The sequence below is a fragment of the Anastrepha ludens genome, chromosome 3 (genome assembly GCF_028408465.1).
Source record: "Anastrepha ludens isolate Willacy chromosome 3, idAnaLude1.1, whole genome shotgun sequence".
Lineage (NCBI taxonomy): Eukaryota > Metazoa > Arthropoda > Insecta > Diptera > Tephritidae > Anastrepha > Anastrepha ludens.
In genome coordinates this window covers 67,207,925-67,226,756 of record NC_071499.1, presented here as the reverse complement: position 1 = coordinate 67,226,756, position 18,832 = coordinate 67,207,925, and positions in this window count along the sequence as shown.

The window sequence follows — 18,832 nt, the reverse complement described above, 5'->3', positions numbered from 1 at the left end:
TGGCTGAGAGGCAAGGAAAAATTGTTTATGGGAGAAACGCGAACAAAGTACACAAGAAAAGCGGGCGGTAGCGTAGTGTGTATGTGTTGTTATATAAAGTACATATACGAGCATGTGTTAGTATGTGAAATATAAGAAATAGAAATAAATGTGAATATTTATGTAGGTATCCAGGACAACATACATATGTGTGTAGGCCATGTAAGCTCTGTAGGCAATCCCTGAGCTGTTGACACAAATTAGCGCTTCATCACTAGTTTCGTCAAATTTTACCAAATTCGAGCCATGTAGAGCGACTCATGATAAAATAATGCACAGTTATTGCCTTCGTGAGAATTTTGCTTCACATTGAATTTGGTGATATCTTTCATTTTAAGGCCTTTCAGTGTTGCCTCTTTTGCTTAAGGTGTTCGCTTCGCTAGAATTCAAATTGGGAATTACCAACGGAGTTATGTGGATTGAGTTGATGCGTTATAGAGCGATGTATTAAAGGCCGATAGCCTCTGCTGCTAGTTGCCGTGATTTTGTAATATGATTATTTAAAATATATTTCAAATAAATAAATAAATAAAATAACGAACGAAGTACAGCAGTAAAAAAAAAAATAGGTTATTGGAAAACTATTTATATGTGTTATTAAGGATAAAATTGCAAATATTTCACACATTTGTGAGGCGCTGTGCAAGTTGAGTTCAGGGAGGGATTTTAAAAATTAAAAAAAAAAAAAAATTTAAAAAACACCGATTTTTTTTTTAAATTAAGAAATGATTAAATTAGCAAAGCTCTACAAAAGCCATAAAAAAATCAAAAAAGAAAATGTCCATTAACGTAAAAACTGCCTAGTTCTTTTATATCCGTTTTCCTCATGTAGAAAAGTTTTTTATGTAGGCATTACTGATGTTTTGCAAATAAGGCTGATCTAAAAGATAAGAAGACAACAAGTGAATTGATTTTACCATGAGTAAATATGTAGTTTTATTTGCTTATTGAAAATATCGATAAACTAATACCGAATATACATACTTTATATAGGGTGATTTTTTAAGAGAAGCCGAACGACCTGCCGCAACGCAGAGTTTTTGGTGAATGGGGTCTTGGAAAGTTTACTGAAGATCCACTTTTTTATCGAAAAATTGTGTTCAGCGACGAAGCTCATTTTTGGATCAACGGGTGCGTAAATAAGCGGAATTGTCGATTTTGGTGTGAAGATCAGCCAGAAGAATTGCAAGAGCTACCAATGTATCCAGAAAAGGTCACAGTTTGGTGCGGTTTATGGGCTGGAGGTATCATTGGACCGTACTTCTTCAAACATGCTGCGAATCGTAACGTAACTGTGAATGGTGAGCGCTACCGTGAAATGATATCCAACTTTTTTTTGCCCAAAATGCAAGAGCTTCACCTGCTTGACATGTGGTTTCAGCAAGACGGTGCCACATGCCACACAGCACGCGTAACAACGGACTTGTTGAGAGGTGAATTCGGTGAACATTTTATTTCACGTTTGGCACCTGTCAATTGGCCACCCAGATCGTGCGATATAACGCCTTTAGATTATTTTTTGTGGGGCTATGTTAAAGCTCATGTCTAGTCAGACAAGCCTGCTTCAATTAACGCGTTGGAAGACAACATTAAAGCATTTATATGAGATACTGGCCAAAATTGGACTAAGCGGATGGACCATTTGAAGCGCAGTCGCGGTCAACATTTGGATGAAATAATCCTCAAACATTAAATTATATGTTACTGTAGTATCGATTTAAATAAAAATGTCATGCATTTTTCTGAATTTTACGCATGTTTCTTTTTGAAAAACTTTCCTATAGCTCTTAAAAATCACCCTCTATTTAAATAGAAGCAAACCGTTTTCTGAGACCAACAATAATGCAATTACATTTATCTGTAAATGCCTATGAAGGATAGTATCAGAAAGTGTTTCATATCTCAAGGAGAACTGAAGCACTACATATTTGCTATTTTACTTCATGTAGACTTTTACATACAAATTATGCTCTGAGAGAGCACTAGTGAAATTCCCCGCGGAACCATTTTTTAGAATATATTAACCCTCTAGCGACCTTACAAATGCATTGTTTTTCAAAGTTCTTCAAAAAAGGGTTAAAGTTACCTTATTCGGAAGGATTTGATATTTGTACTCTATATTCCGCCAAAAAATTCCTCGTGAAATTCTATCAAACTACCCTATCAAACTACCCAGACTCGTTTTTAAACAGTTTTTTCAGCTTTCATAAAACATTCCGGTATTTAAAAATTAATAAGAAATGTGTCAAGAGAATGCAAAAAGTTATGAGGGTTTTTCATCCTCCATAGTAGAACTACCGAAAAGTATTAATTGCAACGCAAACTATTTGTGGCTTCAAATTCGCTTGCAGCCCACCAGTTCGGCGTCAGACGATTTTCTTACTGGGAATGTATGATTAGCTACACGCTGGTATAAGAATGAGCAAATGCTTGGATGGGCAAATGCTTGGCTGAGCAAGTGAATGGACAGTCGAAAGGATGGATAGCTCGCGACGGGCAAGATAAATTTTGGGTCTGGCCGCAAAAAAAGAAAATGAACCAATCAACACACATACATAAATGCTCACATATTAACTTTCCGGTTAAAAAGATGTTTTCGTTATTCTTTTTTTTTTCATTCCTTCAAATAGCTTTGGGCCTATTTTTGTATGGCTGGTGCAGGTGAAGATTCAATACTGTATCCTTTCGCCATTTTATCAACAAACTGCTTCAACTTTTCTCAAACAAAAACATTTATTGCAAAACTCTGCTGCACTAAGATTGCAATTTTAACAAAATTTCATTGTTGCGTTTTTTACGAAATTTCAATTTGATTTTCTCCTTTTATGTACTTAAGTACCTTTGTAGTACAGACTTGTATCCTTTATCTGGTATGTGTGTGTGCGTAGCATAGCCATGTATGTATGAATATATCTCATTACCTTAACATACTTCGATCAACATCCTTAGCAGCACAAGTTGCGAGCAGGCTGGTTAGATTTATTTAGGAAAATAAATTAAATTTCGGTCAACTTTAGCATTTCATATAGAAAGTTATGCCGGCCTTTCTCATATTTTAAATGCTTTTGGAAGTTCTGATATATCGTACATAGCTGCATATATTTTGCAAAGTTATTTTAATGAGATCTCAGAAAATTTTTTGTATGCATAGGTGAATAAAATCAACTTTCGAACAAACTAATTTAATGCTATTAGAAAAACATCTAGGCGATCGTTGCACTTTTATTTCCTACCCCTTGATTTCTTTCGCGCACAAGTCTATCAACGATTACAATAGTAATAATCAATAATCAGACTAAAGAAGGCATTATTAGCATAGCAAGCCGCTGTTACATGACACTTTTAAGTTTCTTAATGCTTAGTGTTGGCTTAACCGCGTAAATGTGAGACCGAATACGAACTTGTACATTACACAATCGTCGCTTCGAAGCTCCAAGACTCACTCTTAGCTAGAGCCTATATCAATGATGAGCATCTCCTTTAGTTAATGAACAAGAGCGTTAGGGCCCTTTAACTACTTCAAAACACATTCAGCAATGAAAGTCCTAAACTTGTTTTGCTCTGGGCGCCAGTTTAACAAGATTTTGTCGGTTTTGAACACTTGTGCTCTGACCAGACTTTTCTTGGCAGTCGACTAGTTCGATTCCACTCTTCTAGATTCTGGCACGCAATTTTTTTGTCCTTCTTGTAAAGTCTCTTGATTGGCAGCAGGCCTATTCCACAAGAGATTTATATCACGTCAGCTGGAGGTCCAACATAGAGTACAGGGTAAAGAAAGCGAATATAGCACTTTACACGTGTAAGAGAATGTTGGGTAAAAAATGGGACAAATTAATGAGATCTCAAACATCGAGATAAAGAATTTGCTGTTATACCTGGATCTCACAAAATGGATCTGACTTAGAAAAAAAAAAAAAACAAAAAACAAGACATCAGCTCATGAAAACACTGGTAGTAAAACAGTGCTGGTCGCTACTTTGGAATATTTCAGTAGAAGTACTCAACAACTTCAACACCAACAACAACAATCCAATGAAAGAAGAAAATCGTACAAATGAAGAGGGTACTCTACAATAGTATAGAATTTTGAAAAAATCGAAATATTTTTTTGCATATTTTCAGAGTTTAGTCATATAAGTCATTAAGAGGATTTTCTTTTAATTCCTATTATTTCATGAGTTATAGCCTTTTTAGTGGCATGACATTGGTTCCTATCCGTCTTGTCTGAAAACTTTGAACGCGTTTTTCTCCAAACTACATTTTTCAAAACGTTTGACATGATATCTCAATTTCTGCTAAACCGATTAACTTGAATTTTTATGTTTTATGGGAGTCTTCTCAATGTATGTAGACGAATGCAGATATGTAATCTCAACGTATGCAGATATGTAATCTTTATCGTAGAAACTATTAATGTTTTTTAGTTTTTTAATTACTACTAATTCAGATATGTCAAAAACAAGTGCGTGTAGTGTAGTACACATAACAGCAGTGAAACTCTGAAGGCAGACAAAGAAAGAGGGGGAGACCCGAGAGAGAACGAGAGACAGAGAGAGAGAGAAAAAGTATATATCTAAAAAAATCCACAGCATTTTCAGAGAATACAAATACACAAAATTTACAAAAAACGGAGAAGGGTCGACCGGTGTAGGTAAACGCCGGACAGAAACCGTTGCAAGAACGCGCACTACTCCGAGCGTTTCTCAGCCGCACAAACGCAGCGATTCCAGGACCGTAGCAACGGCACAAATTACCACAAACCAATACCAATAAATCCGACGCTGGAATGGATAGCACTCTATAGTACGCACAAGCACTAGCCAGGAAACAGAAATAAGCACCAAAAAGTATCTAGGCACCAAAAAAAATGCCAAAAAATTTGGGACCAAAAAACGCCCCAAACAGTAGGCACGAAGAAAATATAACGCCAAAAAGTAGACACCAAAAATATATTTCCTACCAAGAAACAAGCGCCAAAAAGTAGGCAGTGTTATTTTCACTAGAAATTAGCAACCACAAGGAAAAACTCAAGAAAAATAGCCTAAAGTGTATCTAAGATATGTATAAGGTATAGCTCTCTCTCTCTCCCCTTTTCCTCTACATTATATGTTTTTTCTCTCTCGCGGAACGAAAATGCCCAAAACGTTGCATGACCTTGAAATTTTACTCTCCATTCTCGCTCGTCCATCGGCGCCTAAGAAGTTTCATTTCAAAAATGTATTATTTTTTCGTGGAGCCGTAATTTAGCAAAAAAAACATTTCCACTTTTTCTTAGTTAGTACGATAGTGGCATTCATCTAATTTAATAATCTTTTTTTCATTTTTTTTTTTGTTTCAGATCATTAGAAAGCTTGCAATCGTGAAAAGTTTAGCGCGCCATTTTTTTGGACCACCACTTCAATAGCGTAAAAAATTTTCAGTTTTTAATTTTTTAATTCTTTGTTTTGTTATGTATTGTTAAAGAATTAAAAAATGCCTGCAAAAAAGTCTGGTATAAATATTTTTCGTTTTTTATCATCACCAGCAAAAACACCTCAAACTCATGGTTCTACACTAGAATACCCCCTTAAACAAAGGCCCTACATGAAATTTTTTCTGAAGAAGAATTTGAATTTGGAAATTTATCTCTTGAATAAAACCAAATATTTCTGACAACAAGAAAATGCATTTTAATAGCTGTCATTTTTGCTCTCTAGCGCAAGCATTTTATCTACTTAGTTCTTTATTTAATTATATGAAATACACCTATAAATAATTAACATTACAGGAGTAAGGCAATCAGCAATTGAGACCATAGATCTGATTCTGTTTTGTGCAATTTTATAAGTTCCGCGTAAAACAAAACTTAAAGATAACCACTATATAAAAATGCATACCATTTCGTACGATATAAATCTATGCACATTAAAATACCTATTTGTGAAGATTTTCTTATATTAGAGCTTTCGGAGCTGTTGAAGATGCCGCTCAAGTTTTCCTGTTCAGAAGGAAGTCAGGAAAGTTTGTACTTTGCGTAAAGTACTTTTGCTAATTGGAACAAAAATTTGTTCCCGATATACCTTCTGCTCAAATATGAACGAGACGTTATCAATAAAACGGTCCGCGGATGCCATATGGCAAAAATAAATTTTTTGTTTTTTGGTAGGACTGTTATAAGCTTACATGGCTAATTTCAGCGTGATATGTCACATAGTTTGTTTTCTGTGCTACTGTAAACAAGTCAAGCTCGAGTGTGTTCTTCGAATTATCTTTTATGACTTCAATTGTCTCAAAATGTTTTCCCCGGAGCTGCAACTTGAGCTTGGGAAACAGGAAAAAGTCACATGGAGTCATATCAGGCGAATACGGTGCTTGCGGAACGATATTAACATTATTATTTGAGCAGAAGGTATTTTCGCCAGTTGTTTCGTTATGCAGAACCCATGCCTTTATTGTCGCAAGTCGACAGTTAAAAAATACTTGAAGAGGCAATCTTCGAGATCCTAACTTCACACCATATTTACTGTCCTTTCAATCTGTCATATCTACCCCTTATTTTGTCTTATAAAATAAAATAGTTTCTGGTATTTTTTTCTCTCTCTTTTTTATATTGACGGAATTATGTTTTGTACTCAGTAGACGTACTTTTTAGATGGCTTACTTTTATATACAGTCAAAGTGCGATTATCGGTTTATAAATTTCAAATCGCAAATTCAATTCGTTGTAAATTATATACATATATTATTTTTGCTTAATCAGTTTAGGCAACTCTCTTTTATTTCCAACTAAAGTAGTCCGCCGTAACCGAAAAGGTTGGTGCGTGATTCGAAGTTCACAGAGAGAACGTAAGTTCGAATCTCGGTGAAACACCAAAATTAAAAAAAAAAAAACATTTTTCTAATAGCGGTCGCCTCTCGGCAGGCAATGGCAAACCTCCGAGTGTATGCCATGAAAAAGCTCCTCATAAAAATATTTGCCGTTCGGAGGCCCCTCCATTTGTGAAACAACATCAAGACTCACACCCAAAAAGGGTGTACGCGCCAATTATAAAAACAAAATAGTCCATTTTTCTAATAACTTTGATAGCAATGATTGCTGGTAAAAAGTTATTAATCGTTACATTTCTTCCCCCACTATTAAATGGTTCAATTAATTTTAAGACAACAAACTCACTCAAAGGCACTGACGACTGTTTTGTTTCATCCTTTCCCAAATACGGGAATCCATTGATAATAAAATTTGACTCAAAACTTGTCGAGTTTGTTTGACATGTATTGCGTGAATCGGTAACTCGCTTTGGTAGGCAATAGTTGTTCATCGATCGTGATGTTTTGTCCCGGTGCGTAGCAATTTTGGCTATTTTCAATGACTGAATTCGAAACATTTGACATCAAAGCAAATGTATCCGTTTGCAATCGTAATCTCTGTTCATTTCATTTATCGAAGCGGGGATATTTTACGAAAAATTAATAAACTGAAATTATAAATTAATAAAAAATAATTATAATGCAAATTATCATAACTTACTTACATACAATGTGAGAAGAAATATATTCAGCAGCATTGGTTACGGCATTTTTCTAATATTGTACGTATTTCAACCATATTTTCAATTTCTCCCATTTCAACCTTATACAACAACGGCCAATAAGAACATTACTAAATACTGTGTGCAAAATTCTGAATATTTGGAAATAAACTGTATTTACATTTTCTGGTTATTTCCATTCGCCGTTGCCGTAGTGGCGACTTGAAGAAGTTTTTAGATAAGAAATTAGAAGAAGTCATAACATTATCATGAAATATGAAATGAAACTTAAAAAGAAAATTTGTGAACAATTGATACAACCGGTCATTTTTACCGGTCGGTAGTTCTAGTGTTAATAACAGGTGGAACATCCTGTACATAAATGGGTTAAGCAAATGCTGCTCTCAATCGCAGAAGGTCTAGCTAGTCAGTCTATATAGGAGAGCTTTCTTGTCACTTTCCCTACAAGATCACCGCATTTGCTCTTTCTCTAAAGGTGATGTTGGTAAATCAGCTGATTTGTTTTTTTTCTTTCGCTGTGTCCATGTGGCTGTCAGCACAGAATAAAACAAGGCGAATAAATTTTTTGTTTTCTACTTTTTCAATACTTTGACGCTTACAATCAAAAGTATATTACAAAACATTGTTGTTGGTCTAGTGCTACCATCTTTAATAAATGCGTCTTGACAGCAGGTATAAATTTTGAAAAAAGAAATTCTCCTCAAAAAATTAGACACAAAACTATGAGTGTTTTTAAGTGTACGTACATACATTTTTTTTAAAACTTGCATATTTCAGCTCAAAAAAAAATCGCAACAATTTAGCAGCAGTATTTGACAATATAATTGTTTGCTAAAATTTTGTTTACGGAAGTTAATTGCATCAAAACTTAATGTATTAATGTGTATAATTATGTATGTGCATTAAGGTAGGTCACATTCATAAAACACCTTATTTTTTGGAGTTTTTGCACTAATATCCCACAAAAACATTATATTACAATAAATTTCGAGAAAATTCTGGTTGAAATGAATAATAATAGCCAGTGCTCAAAATTAAAGAAATATTTATGCTAACCACTATTATTTCGTACCCCCATTATCTTTATTCATAAGCATTCCGTGGCCCGGCCGTATATGAGAACCCTCCATTGGTGGAACTACATCCAGACGCACGCCACATATAACAGGAAGAGTTCGGCCAAACGCCTAAAAAGAGTGTAAGCGCCAATAATGTAAACACCCCATTGCTAACTTATAAAATGCCATTTTTTTTTATAAAAATATATTTCATACTACACAACAAAAACCATATAACGCAAGGTTACCAACTTTCAACTTTTTAACCAGGCTTTTTAGAATTTTTTTGGGAATGCAGTTTTATAGCCCATTGAGTTTTAATATAATAAAATGCAAGTTTCAAGTGACTAAAAAGACCACTTTGACTTTGATTTTAAACAAACTTTGTTAGCTGAAATATCACGTCTTTTTCCATAGAAAGTAGAGACTCGAATTTGCCTCTTTGCTTTAAAATCAATAAATTAGAAGTGGAAAAAAAGTTCTCTTCCACCAGAAAAACACAATGACACACAAGTCCGTCAACGCAAAGAAAAAAATGCAAGCAATAGTCAGATAATGAATTGCTCCCGCATTTAGGATATTTCCCAGAACTCGCCTCCAAGTAACTATTTCCTGCTAGCAAATATGAGAGAATTCTATAGAATGGAGGGCATTAGAATTATAAAAAAATTTAGTAAACATTGGACGGTGAATATTGAGGTAAAAGTAAATATACCTAAGAATGGGCCCTATACAAATATACACAAGAGTGGTAGAATACAAGATTGCACCCATGAGAGAGGACTTTTGAAAGTACTATTTACGAGACGGCATCGGTGGTTTAGCGTAAGTGCACTAGCGTGCCATCCCAGAGGTTGTGGGTTCGAATCCCATCCCACGTCAAGCACGGTCCTCGCACTTTTCTGAACTTACCTACTTTCCCAGATTAAAAAAAAAAAATTCATTCCTCAACCCCAAAACCTTATCCTTCCAATCCTTACTTCCGCACAGAAGTCAGCGCATTACTTGCATTGTGGCTGCTAAAACAAGCAAAAAACAAACAAAGGCATCCTCCCAGCAAGAGGAAGAGGGCAATCGCGGTAATAGCGCAGACACACCAAATTTAGCGAAGTCCTCAATCATCTGTGCCTGCCAGAAAAATATATTAACGAAACAAACGCAAAACTGAGTCTTGTCAAGGCCCTATGCTCCCGAATGGAGTGAACAAGGAAAAAAAAGGATAAAGATTGCAAGGTTTACTCATCCAAAGCAAAATTGTAAGAATAACTTCCACTGTTACATCATAGAGGACTTGGCGGCAGAATTGTCCCCACTCATTTTACACGTATTCTTACGATCTTCCAATCAGTCGTTGTACAAATGGCAACGACCCCAACACAGTCTCCGTTTTCTATTAAACAAACCGCCCTCATATCCGCTGCTACGTCAGCAAATCAGCTGATTCCTTCAAATTCGCTGAGAGGCGGTTAACACACACCTTAGGAATCCTTTCACCACGGAATTATGTCGCACCGGTGCAGTTTCAGGAGAGATATGTAAAAGCGAAAACAAGAATGTAAGGAAACGAAAAAATTGTGCACAAAAAAATGTTATTTAAAGCTTAAACTTGAAGTAATCTCTTAAAACCTTTCAGAAATATAATTGCAAATAGAAATATTTAAGTTCGCAGTCGCCAACTACATAAGTATGACGTCACAAACACAGATAAGGCTTGAGATAAAAATATCCAGTCGGACATCATCGAACTGTATTGTATTTCAATGGTTTAAAATAATCAAGCTTGACTACACTTACAAATACTGCATCGAGTAAAAATATATTAAAACATCCATAAATTACACTCGGCTATTTTTCACCCAAAACCCAAACCCTGAATTATGGAATACGTTTTGAAAAATTAATCGTTTTGTTGATCCCCATTGAAAAAATAATCTTTTTATTGACCCCCAGTCTACTAAAATCATTAATATGAGATAAGTAGGAAATTTTGTACTTTTCTATTATTATTACTTTCTAATATGAAGAGCAGGGTGGTAGCAATATATTAATAGTTCTACTTAAATGCATAGCCGTCCACCTACATAAGCAATTATTTGTTCTAAAAATGATTACTGCCTACGCGCTATCCTTAATTTTTGATGATTAATCATTTTAAGGCTGCGAAGGCAACAGTTGATATGCAATTGAGGATACTGCTGCGAAAGCAGAACCACCCTAATTCATATAACTACTAGCTCATACACATACATATGTAATTAAGTAGCAGCAAATTGGCTCCAATTCAACGCCACTTATTTAATTTATTTATTTCTTTTGCAATACAATTTTTTTAATGCGTGGGCATAATGCGATAATTATGTGAAATTTCCCCGGAAAAAGCCATTTAATTTCAAATTGATACAAGTATTGCGAATTCATAGCAGCCAATGGCTTTTTGTGGAAACACTTAAGCCATAAATTTTAAATTGTAATTAATTAGTTTGAATTTATTAATTAATGATTTAGTACAAGTGCACATATTTTAGGAAAATAATAACAAAAATTATATGTAATACATTTCTAGTCTAAGCAAAATGTGTTGCATATGAGGTGGTGCTATTAACGCCACTCTCTATCCCTGCATTACTCCTCGCTATTTTTCCATTGTTCGACATAGTGCTGGAGGCCTTACTCTAGCAGCTTCTTCAGAACGACGTGTGCGCTCCTTCTTTCACAGCTTCAACGGATTAAAGTATTTTTTAAGCTTAGAAAACAGTTGCGTGACAAAATACGGCGAACCAGGAAGGCGATTTTATACTGATAATTAATGCTCAGGTACTAAACAGACAATGGGAATTCAACCAACTTGGAGGAAATCCCATGAGTTCAAGTCTTCACGCTAAACTTAAAAACACATAAACTACATAAAAATGCTTACTAAACACGATAAGGATTCATCACCATACACAGCCTGGATTAGAGCTTCCTTAAGCTCTCGCCGGAATAAAGAAAATTAATATGATAAAAGGTAAATACACAATCGATATCACATTGAATAAAATTACTTTCTGTCAAAAAAATATGCCTCAATTTTTTTTGCTGGAATGTTCGTACAACTGTCCTCTATAGTGTCGCAGAGTTTGAACGTAATCTGTCAACTAGCATGTTTTTGGCATTTAATTATATCAGTCAACGGCAGGTGTGCTCTGCAATTTTCACTATGGATAAAAATATCGAACAAAGAATTTGTCTTTAATGTTTGAACGTTAAGTTTTGAACGGGATTTCGTGTGTCGAATCGTTGAAAATGTTGCAGAAAACCTATGGCGAATGTGCTTTATCAAAAACAAGGATTTACGAATGGTATAGTCGTGGAAGATTTGCCCCGATCTGGTCGCCTATCAACATCTTCAATGGATGAAAACGTCAACAAAGTCAAGGAAATGGTGCTGGAAAACCATCATTTAAGTTAGACCAGGTAGCGTGTCTCACGAATCAATTCACAACATTTTACACCATCAATAGGGCATGAGACGCGTGGCTGCTCGACTCGTTCAAAAAATTCATCGGAAGAAGGTGGCTGAACAAGTGAATTAGGACCCAACGTTTATCCAGCGCATCATAACAGACGATGAAACGTGGGTACTTGAATTTTACATGCAAACCAGTCAACAGGCGGCTAAATGGCGCTATCCACATGAGCCGTAACACAAAAAATCACGTCAAAGTCGGTCAAAAGTGAAAGTCGTGCTACTCGTTTTCTTTGATTATCATGGTGAATTTCTCGAAACTCGTTCCGAATATGGTAAATAAAGAATATTATTTGGAAGTTATGCTACGTTTGAAAGAGAATGTGGAAAGAAAACTCATGGATCTTGCACCATGATAACGCACCGTCTCACAAGGCTCATATTGTGAACACTCTTTTGAGCAAAAACTCGGTAAATTTCATCAAAAAATCACCGCATTCACGGGATTTGGCCTCTGTGACTTTTTCCTTTCCCCAAAACTTAAATTGCCACTTCGCGGACGCCGCTTAGAATCGATAAAGACCATTAAGAAAAATTCGCTGAAAGAGCTGAAGAAGATCTCTTCAAATGCGTTTAAAAGATACTTTGATGACTAGACTAATCATTGGCATACGTGTATTGCTTCGAAAGGAGCCTATTTTGAAGGCGATAAAATAAATGTTGATGATTAAATAATTATTTTGCGTTTCATTGAACAATTTCGGGTACTTTTTTTATAGAATGTATATAGTGAGGCACGATGTGTTATAATAGTGAATAGAGACTTTGTGCGTTGGCATACAATTTTTCAAATGGGCTCCGCACATCACCTTCGCTCCACAACTGCAGAAAACTTTTGTTTATTAGCAGCAATTTGGTAGTTTGTAAGGGACACCTAAGAAGTAAGGTGATATAACCACAATTGCTCTTCAGTCTTACAGTTGTCCTTTATGACGCAATGTTCTGCAACTCAAACAATGTGTTTGAAATATATCAGTAATCACATTGAGGGGCCAGTTTAGGCCGAAAATTTGTGTGTGTTTTCATGAATTTTGAATGTCGTTGACGTTGTTTATATTTAGTTGAATCGCTAAGCCATAATATGTGCTGAGCTTTTTCACCAAAGCCCCTATCAACTTTCCTTTTCCGCTCATTTTTTTTTTGTTTTCCTGGTGTTCCTGAGCCCGTTCTCATCCTTTTCTGAACATGGCCTATGCACTCATTTTTGACAACTGTCAGTTCACCACCGTAGGGATTCAAATTAATGATTGCTGTGAACATTTTCGAATATCCCTCACCGATATAATTGTCGAACATCGTTTTCACAGAAATAAATTCAGTCCTCGCCTGCCAACACCTAAGAGCCGCATAACAAATACGATCCTACGATTTATCTCAAGCCCGGTGTTGATTAAAGGACCTGAATTGAATTGGCAACGAACTTGAAACCAAGACCACGTTTTCCAGTTTCTTGAAATTTCCCTTTCGTTTTACAAGCTCGACAAATAAGAATTTCCAACAAAGCAGTGAATACTGTCAAAAATTCGATGAGCCTATAACAATGTATAGAATTCACAATCACACTCTCACTCGTAGCAGTAGAAAGTTTTTTTCGCTCGAACTTACATCATCTTCACTGACACTCGACTGACTCCTGGTGGACTCCACAAAAAGATCTCTTACGTGGTATACCACGTCGTTCACTACATTCACGAGAACTTTTCGAATACGCTGATATCTTTACACCGCTCGGTAGGAAAGCCGGAGTTGAACTAACCATACTCGACACTCTGTCGAAATATCGTAAACATTCGAGAAAGTTCTACAATTAGTCAAGGAGGAACATCTGCCGAAACTCAACTGTATCTATTGTTCCGTAGTACAACAGTATTAAGACAGGTAATCGAAAAAGGGTCCCTGAGAGACCGCTCTGCTCTAATTAGCGCGCGCTACGGTGCAGAACCGACAGGCGGTCACTTAAATGCTCATAGAATCGAGAGTAATGCGAATTTCATTTTTTTACCACATATTCTTGAGTAGTTATACTAACCATTTATGCAATAAAAAAGTTGATTTTTTGATCAGTCTAAACTGGTTTCCAGCCTTAAGATATCGACGGCTTTTCTAAGCTGATGTGGAAAGAATTTTTCCCAACTATTTGATAACCTTCTGACTGAGAGTGCATATGTAAATTGCTCAACTTGGAATTATTTCATATGGTTCAAGACACTTTACAAGACACTATGTATAGTGTGTAGGCGGCAAAAACAAAATGATATAACAAAAAAATGCCGCATAAAGTTTAGTGCATCAGGCTAACGAACTTAATGAGTATACAGCATGAAGTTTCCATGAAGTTAGGTAACTATTACTAATACTTATTTATTATACATGCATACTTACTTTGCCACGAAATTGGAACACCCTTCTTTTGTATTGCTATCTATCCTGGTCTTGCTGCCCATCAGTTATCACATCTGCATAACTATGTGCACAATATTATATATTTATATACACACACAAGTGCCAGTAAATTTATTATTTATTCCTTTATTCGTTCTAATTCTTAATTAGAATTTTTTTTTCGTTTTTCATACTTATGAAAAATGTTGGCATGTCACTGTCGCGATGCTAATTTCGCAATGTACTCAATAGCTGCCAAAGAAAAAACTTTTACGTGAGCTTTTTGGAGAAGAAACACTTGCGATCAACTAAAAAAATATACAACGGTGTGCAATGTGCATGTGTGTTTACGTGTATGTGTGCATATGCTGTGGCACGTATGTATGGGATGCGCTTGTGCCAGTTGTGTTTAATTAGTTTTCTAATGGAACTATTTACAAGCGGAATGTGACAGTGTTAAGACCGCAAAAGATGCAAAACAACGCCAATATAAGCGACATATCGAAATGTTCCGCAAGCGCTATTTCTCGTAGTGTTGGTAAGTTTACATGAAATTTGCCTGAATGCTCAACATTGCTTCCAACATCAACATTGCGCCAGGTGTAGACGCTATGTGTGTACGAATGTACGATGTGTACGATTTACGCACGCATACCGTCTGAGTGGCATGCATTCGCACTCCCCCGATTGTAAGCAAATTCATTTGTGCCAGTATGCAAAACTCAATACAGCTATTTATTTGGTTTATATATATACATAAATGCGTAATACCTTGTAGGAAATAGAAGTAGTCTACTGAAATAGTAATACAAGTATATGTGGCTAATGAAATAGGAAGTCAGTTATTTCCAGTTTGTTTATAAAAAGGAATGCAAGTAACTAAAAATTATTTTTAAACACTATTGGGCTGCCCTGATGACGTCACTTAAACCTTTTCACTTCTGCGTTTATAAAATCACTTTCATAAAATTTTTAAAGAATTCACAAATTTCGCAAATGAAGATTAGTTATAAAAAAGTCTTACGAAATTTATCGAAAACGTAACGATTACTAAATTTTATTTAATAAATAACCCACGCACTACCCCATAATTGTGAATGACAAATGACGTCTACGCCAGCTCCTATCGGAATTATATCGTAACTGAATTATTTCCATAATCCTCCATTCAAAATTCTAAGAGCAAACAGTCTCATTTGTAGGTAATTCAGTTTCAGTTCCCATGCGAATCACGATAAAATCGTTGGCTGCTCTACACTTTGCGGAAAATTTAGCAAAATAAGGAATCAAATAAAATAAAACGCAGAATAGGTATCAAAAAAAGAAATTATAAAAAGCAATTGTTCTATGAAGAAAGCTATCAGGCACCTCAAAATTAATGGAGACGACCAAACTGTGTTTAGTATTTAATGACCCAATTGGATTTATTACACCTCCAGAAGACTCTCGAAGCAAGTGCACTTTCTTAAGAGGATGAAATTGTAACTCGCCCAGAAATGATTTACTTGGGAAGGAAAGTAAGTTGTCGAAAATTCCACTAGGCAACATTTTTAGAAGCCCCTTCATTTTTTTAAGAACGAACTCAGTATTGCAAACCAGAATCGTGATTCAAAAATAATTTTTCTAGGATTTTAAATCCTTTTTTTTTTGTATGTAAGTGCAACATTTTCAGTTTAAATTAAACTACCTGTATTTGCAAATAGAATCAAACCTTTTTCAATTTAAATTTGAAAATTCATTTGTTTTCACTTATAAATAATGCTAGAATTCATAAGTCCCGAGAAACACAAAATAACAATTTTCATCTTTACTCTTAACTCTTGCAAATACCAATTTTCATCTTAACTCTTACTCTTAACCACTATCCCCTCTCTGAAAATGTCATTGTGAGAACTTTATTGGATTGGCATACGCACGATATACAGAATGCAAAGACGTTGCCAACATCAACTCGCTAATCCGCTCTCGGCGAATTTGAAGAATTCAGCTGATTTTCTGACGTAATAAGAGAAATAGCAGTGATTTGTTTATGACACAGGTCGACAAAAACTGTATTTTGTTGGTTATATATGAAAAAATCACAGTTTATATTCTTCGTTGACGTCTGAACCATAGTGAAAAGAATTCAAAAGGCGTGGCCAAGATCACACCGTTATCCGGCTCTCAGCAAATTTGAAAGAATCAGCTGATTGGCAGATGTAATCGGGGTCATGACCACAATTTGCTTACGAAAATGCTGAGATTGTGTTGGTGATATACAAAAACAAACAACACAGCCATAGCTCATGTTGCTTCGTAACTATCTGAACAACAACTAATTAGACGAGTGTGTGAATACGTGTGAAATGAGAGAGGCCGAATTCGACTGCGGAATACGAAGATGCTCGCACAATTTTGTGATTCACCGCATCAGATTGGCCAAACCTGGTAATCTATCAAAACTATCAAACGGGCAAATCTCTGTGGTGTAATAGGCAAAGGCCTTCCTCTTCCTCTGCTACCACCAGCTGGTACCGCATCGAATACTTTCAAAGCCGGAGCGTTTGTATCCATTTGGACGACATGACCCAGCCAACGTGGCCGCTGAATCTTTATTCGCTGCGCTATGTCTAAGACGTCGTAAAGCTCATACAGCTCATCGTTCCACCGTCTGCGATATTCGCCGTTGCCAACGTGCAAAGGTCCAAAAATCTTACGCAGAATCTTTCTCTCAAATAGCCAAATTTACTGTCAGAATTTTTTTACGAATGGTCAAGCCTTATATTCTGTCATCCTCCGCGGTACAAATTAGTGCTTTTCAGAGCAGTAGAAGCATGGCATGTCAACAAATGCGCTATATTTTTTCCATAATCTTTGCATTTTGACTTCAGGTTAACTCTAATTCATGCAAATTTTCAAAACTCATTTCAAATAACATCACTAAGATTAATTCAGTGAAAAAACAGGTGTTCAAAAACTTTTCTGTCACTGCAGTTAGGATGAGTTTGTTCAGTCAATTTCTATATAGTAACGTGGGTCACAGTTAAACAATATTTTCCAAAATTTTTATAACCAAATATTGAGGCTTAAGCCAATGACAGAGAACCTCCGCAGGCGCATCGAACATAAACAGTTTTGCGATCTACATCATAGCTCGGAATTATCATCTGAAACAAAAAATAATAATTTCTTAAAGGAAAGATTATTTTTTAGGCCTTTAATTTTCCGTAGCGTTTGGAAGGCCAAAATTTGATTTTTTTTAACTTTTCATCTCAAAAGTTAAATTTTTTTCATCTCGCAAACCTAATTTTCGCTACGAGAAATCTACTTATAGACGAATTTGTCGTTTACACTCTTTATTTAGTGCTTCACCGAACTCGTACTCTTATTTGTGCTCTGCATCTTGATGTTATTCCACAAATGCAGTGATCTATAGTTTTATGTCGCTTCGGAATGGTGAATGGTTTTTTTATAAGGAGCTTTTTCATGGCAAAAATACACTCGGAGGCTAATAGACATAACTATTTCTATCTTTGGTTTTTCATGCCCGGAGATTCGAATTACGCACATCCGAGTGGTAGTCCTGCACCAACACATTTGGCCACGGCGGTAAGATTAATAACTATTAAAAAGAAAAGAGAAAACTTCTCCAAGGTATATCTGGTGAATTATGTGAAGAAGTATGGTGTTTCACTCCAAAGTTCCAAACTATGTACCAGATTCAAAAAAATTCGACAATATTTCATCAAAGTTTCAAACTTTTTGATCATAATTTAAAAAAAAATAGGGTTAGCAGTTTTGTAGGCTTTTATATTTTAGTAGAATATAATGCAAGTTTGAAGTGGCTAGAAATACTCAGAGATTTATGTTAAATTTTTCCTCGGACGCTTTTCTCCATATAAAGAAAAAATTTTGCAAAAACAACTTTGAGTACCTTACGCCCCAACAAAAAAAATCTCACACACCTGCCCCTATTGCAGTAGCAACACAAAACGTCTTCAAGCACATACAAACTTCTAGAATATAAATCACAAAATATTCACAAAACCGAAGTTTTTGAAAACCAAACTCCGTTAAATTGGTGCATGCAGAATTTTAATACTTTCTCTCAAGTTCCTTAGCTTCCTATTTAAATTCAATTTTAAATAATAATACAAATGAAATATTTTCTCTACATGCCATATTTTGCATATATACTGTAGATGGTAGGTGTATAAGTGAATGACATAGTGAAAATAATGTCATGGTGGTAAATCTATCTTCCTTCATTGAATGTACATATATTCAGCAGTACAACTCTGCGCTTCGGTTAGAGCTAACCATTGTTTCTTAACAAA